The following is a 6701-nucleotide window of genomic DNA, read 5'->3' on the forward strand; positions in this document are numbered from 1 at the left end:
ACACACTTGAAATGTAGCTACTCGTTTGACTCAGCAGTCGGGTTTTTAATTTTAGTTCATTTGAGATGGGACACTGAAATAGCCACGTGTGGCTAGTGGCTACCGCACAGCATCATTGCCACAAAGCGTGGTCCGGGGACCAGTGGTACGGACATCACCTGGGAGTTGGGTGAAATGAGAAACCTCGGCCCGTGCACCCCACCCCCACCCCTCCCACCCCCGTCTGCTATTCCAAATGCACACTTTGCCAAGACCCCTAGGGGATTCATGGGACATCAAAGTCTGAGATGCTGAGGTCAAAGCTATCATCCCACTCACATGCAAATACTTCACTACGGAACATCAGGAAACAAAGTCCGTCTGCACCAGTTGTTAGGGTCGGCTTTCCCGGACCACGGGGAGTTCTCTGAAGTTTTTAATGCCTCGAAGCACACTATTAGCCAAACACATGGACTTCACTGCTCCTGAACCTCTACTACAGGGCAGACCTTTGACCATCTATTGTGGACTGAGCTCTACCCTCTCAAAATTCACGTGAAAGTTTTAACTCCCAAAGTGAGGGTTAACCCTACCTGTGGGGATAAGGCCTTGAGAGGGGTAACTCAGGTTAACTGAGGTCATAAGGCTGGGCCCCTGATCCAGTATGGCTGGTGTCCGTGTCAGAAGAGAGATGCACATGCGTGTGCACAGAAGACAGACCGTGTGAGCATACCGCAAGAAGGCCACCATTTGCAAGCCAAGGGGAAAGATCTCACCAGGAGCCAACCATGCTGGCACCTTGACCTGGGACTCCCAGCCCCCGGAACCGTCGGTTGTTTAGGCCGCCCGGTCTGTGACTACAATACTACCTCATTTAGGCTTCACAAAACCCCATCAAGGTCTTTTAAAAATTTTGTTTTTTAAATTTCTTATTTTGGGAGACAGAGAGCGACAGAGTGGGAGGGCGGGAGGAGGGGCAGAGAGAGAGGGAGACACAGAATCCGAAGCAGGGCTCCAGCCCCTGAGTTGTCAGCCCAAAGCTCAACGCAAGGCTTGAACCCACCGACCGCAAGATCACGACCTGGGCCGAAGTCCGACACTCAACCAACTGAGCCACCCAGGCGGCCTGAGATCTTTTCATAGAACTAATGACAGGGGCACCTGGGTGGCTCAGTTGGTTGAGTGTTCAACTCTCGATTTTGGCTCAGGTCACGATCCCAAGGTCGTGGGATCGAGCCCCACGTCGGGCTCTGCACTGATAAGCGTGGAGCCTGCTTGGGATTCTTTCTCTCTCTCCCCCCCCCTCTGCCCCTCTCACCTGCTCATGCTCGATCTCTAAAATTAAAAATTTTAAAAAGGTTTAAAAAAAAGTAATGACAGCAACGAAAATAACACCGCTTACTGAGTGCCTGCTGCACGTGAGGCACGTTATAGGTGTCATGGCTCTCTCCCTCACTGTCCCCATATCACAGATGAGGACATGGGGGTACAAAGATGCCAATGCACTGCCCCCCATCACACTCTGTAAGGGACAGAGCCTGGGTCTGGCCCAGACCTCTATCTTGCTTTCTAACGTAACCATCTTTTCCACTCTTTCCCCTGATTCACAGTAAACTCTAATTAAATGCACTAAAGCTTTATTCCCCTTAAAATAACTTCTACAACTCCCCCAGCATACTCCACACTCTGTGGCCCACATTTACCACGAACGGCCACAACGATTAATGTGAACCAAACACAGGCCAACAGGAACCACCCATAAGATGTCTTAAAAAAAAAAAAAAAAAAAGTACCGTCTAGGGGCACCTGTGTGGTTCAGTCAGTTAAGCATCTGACTCTTGATTTTGGCTCAGGTCATGATCTCACGGTACATGAGTTCGAGCCTATTGGTCTCTGTGCTGACAGTGAGGAACCTGCTTAGGATTCTCTCTCTCCCTCTCTCTCTGCCCGTCCCTCCTTTTCTCTCTCACAAACCAAATAAACAAACATTAAAAATACATACACTGTCTAGTCTAGGGAGTCAGCAAACCTTTCTGTAGAGTCAGACAGTAAATATATTCAGTTTTACAGGCCAGATGGTCTCTGTCGCAAGGACTCATTGTCCCCAAAGCAGCCACTGATGATACATAAATGAATGGGAGTGGCAGTGTTTCAATAAAACTTTATTTATGGACAAAGAACGCACAATTTCCTTTCATTTTCTTCTCGATCCTTTACTGACCATTAAAAAATGTAAAAACCATTCTGTCTGGCGGGCCATGCAGTCAGGGGGTGAACCAGATGTGGGCGGCAGTCTGTTGACCCTCAGTCTCATCCAAAACAACCCACAGGTCACACAGAAAACTACAGAGACAGACACGGAAGTGGTTCTTGCCATTTTCTAATCGAAAAATGTGGACTTTGAATTTCTCACTAGTTCTAGACCCCTTTCGCCCAATTTCCCATGAGGAATGCTCACTATTACCAAACTCTCATTTCTAGCAACTCTGGAGTACTAGAGAGGGGCTTGAAGAGAGTCAAGTGCTTTTCTCTGTGGAATAATGCAAATCAAGGGAATAATGAAAACAAGCCCCTGAGTAGAATTTACATCTTTCTTTAACAAAATAACATGCTGGGGCATGTGGGTGACCCAGTCGGTTAAGGGCCCGACTTCGGTCAGGTCATGATGTCACAGTTCGGTTCCTGAGTTCGGGCACTGAGCCAGGCTCTCTGCTGACAGCTCAGAGCTTGAAGCCTGCTTCAGAGTCTGTCTCTCTCTCTCTCTGTCTCTCTGCACCTCCCCCCGTGCGCACTCTCTCCTGCTCTGTGTCCCAAAAGTAAGCAAACGTTAAAAAAAAATTTTAAATACCATGCCTTCTGCTCTATACGCAAACAGCACACGTCTTTCATCAACACGGGAAAACATCGGGAGGTTTGTCAAATATTTCATAAACACAAATTTGGTTAAGAAGGAGATAATGAAATGGTTGAAATGAAACGAAAATGCCTCACTAATGACAGCCTCGCTGGCTTTTCAAATCTAACCACTTCAGAGGAGAGCCGATCTCATTACCACGTTGCACGGCTGCACGGAAAGAGCTCCCGCTCGGGAGAATTCACAGGGAGCCCAGGAGCCATCTCTCCCCGAACTATCAAGAGGAATAACATTCCATTTTGGTCTATTAAGCACAGCTCTTGAAAATGGCTGGCTCGATTTTCAGCAAATTTGAAAAACATATTTGCAAATGTGTTTATGAAAACCGAGACCACGAGGTGTGCGGAGGACTCCACCCGAGGGCCGTGGGGGCGGGGGTGGGGAAGGGGAAGGGCACCTTGAGATTCTCTATCATCCCCTAGCTCCAGGGTCAGCAAATGTGGCACGTGAACGGGCCAGAAAGACAGTATTTTCAGGTCTGCGGGGCAGATGGTCTCCGTCACATCTCTGCCATTGTAGCAAGAGAGCAGCTAAAGCAGCCTTAGATGATACCTATTCGGAGGGCAGTGGCTGGGTGAAAATAAAACTTTATGTACAAAAAACAGGTGGCTAGCCAGGCTCTGCCTGGGAACCACAGCTCCTGACCTCTGCTCTAGAACAGCGGGACCTGAAGTGCAACGAGAAACCCACCAAATGAGGGACACGTTCCACTTCTCCGAGATGGAGGGGATGGAAGAAGGAGCAGAAGGAGGTTTCCAACATGCACCTCAAAGGGCAGGTGCTGCAAACGGTGGCCTTGTTTTCATTCTCAACGTGCGGCTCCTCACCTTGGCCGTGACTCCATGCAACATGCTCCAGGGCAAGCAGTAGTGGGCCTTTATTACTTAGATGGTGGTTAAGGTCCTTAACCCTCAGGATCAGGGTAGACAGCCAACCGGTGTGATGTCAACCACAGTAGCTTTCACAAAGAAACAGTTATCTGGGTGGCGCCTGAAAACCTCGTCCTTATGAACAGGTTAAGCAAACTGAAGTAGCCGGAGATCACTCCCGGCCAAAGCTGATGGGGATCTAGAACCCAGTTCTTGTACATAGGAACATACGCCACGCTCAGTATGAACAAATGAACAAACAAAGACACAAATTACCCAAGATTCGTTTTTCTTTGGAGTTCTCAGCTCAAAGCTGTCGAGATGATCTCTTTTTCTTTTACCTTTTTTTAAAGGTTTTATTTATTTTCTTGAGAGAGAGAGAGAGTGTGTGTGGGCAGGGGAGGGGCAGAGAGAGAGGTCAGTAGAGGAGCCAAAGCAGGCTCTGTGCTGACAGCAGTGAGCCCGATGTGGGGCTCGAACTCACAAACTGTGAGGTCACGACCTGAGCTGAATCAGATGCTTCACCAACTGAGCCACCCAGGCGCCCCAAGGTGGATCTCTTTTAAAAAGTGACCCCGATGGGGCGCCTGGGTGGCTCCGTCGGTTAAGCGGCCGACTTCGGCTCAGGTCATGATCTCACGGTCCGTGGGTTCGAGCCCCGCGTCGGGCTCTGTGCTGACAGCTCAGAGCCTGGAGCCTGTTTCAGATTCTGTGTCTCCCTCTCTCTGACCCTCCCCCGTTCATGCTCTGTCTCTCTCTGTCTCAAAAATAAATAAATAAATGTTAAAAACAAAAAAAAATTTTTTTTTTAAATAAAAAGTGACCCTGAAATTCATTAGGGATGATATACCAAATTGTTCATCACAATATTATTTATGAAAGACAAAACCCGGAGACAACTCAAGTTTCCATCAGCTGGGGACAAATTAAATTAATCACGACACATCATTACAATAACTTCTTTGCAGTTATTAAGAATGGTAACTGAAAAAAGAAAAAAACACAGGGGCACCCGGGTGGCTCAGTCGGTTAAGAGTCTTGGCTTCAGCTCAGGTCACGAACTCATGGTTCGTGAGTTCGAGGCCCGATTCAGGAGGGCTGTCTGCTGTCAGCACAAACTCCACTTCAGATTCCCTCTCACTCTCTCTCTCCCTCTCTCTGCCCCTCCCCTGCACATGTGCACATGTGCATGCACGCGTGCGCGCTCTCTCTCTCAAAAATAAACATTAAAAAAATAAAAGAACCGTAACTGTAGGAAAAAACACAGAAATGTATCATCAGATGAGAAAAGCAGGCTAGAACACACAAAGATACAACTTATGTCATGAAAATGTATGCCCCGTACCCAATGCACATGCACAGAGAAAGAGCCAGAAAGATGTGTACCTTGAGTGACGCCCTCTGCGGGAATGTGATTATTGGTAGTTGTATCCTTTCGAGTAAAGCCGTATATTATTACAATTCATCTACAATGAACATGCGTTGGTAGTAAGAAACTTTAGAATAAAGCAAACAAAAGCCACTCCAGCTACCACAGTGGACCGGATGATGCAGCCTTCCTAGATACTCCAGAGTCACCGGTGAAGGGAGCCAGCGAAGGTCACAACGGTTATAGCAGTGGCGTTTGTCAGAGTGGACAAAGTACAAGTTCAAAGCACATACGAGAGGGCCAAGGTCAAAGAGAGATTTACTGACACCAGGCAGTGATTAAAACTGAGCACCGTGGAGGCGCTCCTGGGCGCCTGTCGATTAAGCGTGTGACTCTTCATTCCAGCTCAGGTCAAGATCTCACGGTCTGTGAGTTCGAGCCCCGCGTTGGGCTCCACGCTGGCAGTGCAGAGCCTGCTTGGGATTCTCTCCCTGCCTTTCTCTCTCTCTGCCCCGCTCCCGTTAGCGTGCGCATACTCTCTCTCTCTCTCAAAATAAATAAACTTAAAAAAGTTTACACACACACACACACACACACACACACACACACACAACTGAGCACCATGCAGCCTGTCTGGCAACTCAGAACCCAAGCTGGCTTCTCCACCATCAAACAACATCATATCCAGGCATGTATCTCATTTTATCGCCGTGTTTTCTACAAACTGACGGTCTGTGGCAACTAGTTTCTTGGCACCATTTTCCCAACAGCGTCCAATCACTTCACGTCTCTGTGTCACATGGTGCTAATTCTCAACATATTTCAAACTTTTTCGTTATTACTGTATTTGTTTCGGTGATCTGTGATCAGAGATTATGGCTCACTGAAAGCTTAGATGACGGTTAGCGCTTTTTAGCCATCAAGTGTTGTTTTTTAATTACGAATGCACGGGTTTTTTGTTTTTTTTTTTGATGTGATGCTTAATGTACAGTTACTAGACCAGAGTGTCTATAAACACAACTGTTGTATGAATCGGGAAACCAAAAACTTGACTTAACTTGCTTTATTGCAATATTCGCTTTACTGTAGTGGTCTGGAACTGAACCCACAATATCTCCAAGGTTTGCCTGTATACCGTTGTATATAAGGAAAATGCTAGAAAGGCAATAGGAAGATAGGAAAATGTTTTCTATGCTGGAAAACTGTTTCTAATTCTTTTTTTTAATGTTTATTTTTTGAGAGAGAGAGAGAGAGAGACTGAGCACTAGCGGGGGAGGGGCAGAGAGAGAGGGAGACACAGAATCGGAAGCAGGCTCCAGGCTCTGAGCTTGATGTGGAGCTTGAACTCGTGAACCGCGAGATCATGACCTGAGCCGAAGTCGGACACTTAACCGACTGAGCCACCCAGGCACCCCTCTAATTTTTTTAAACCATACAATCTAGGGGCGCCTGGGTGGCTCAATCAGTCATGCGTCCAACTTCGGCTCAGGTCATGATCTTGTGGTCTGGGAGTTCAGGCCCCGCATCAGGCTCTCTGCTATCAGCATGGAGCCCACATGGGATCCTCTGT

The sequence above is a fragment of the Lynx canadensis genome, chromosome A2, assembly GCF_007474595.2.
Source record: "Lynx canadensis isolate LIC74 chromosome A2, mLynCan4.pri.v2, whole genome shotgun sequence".
Taxonomy (NCBI): domain Eukaryota; kingdom Metazoa; phylum Chordata; class Mammalia; order Carnivora; family Felidae; genus Lynx; species Lynx canadensis.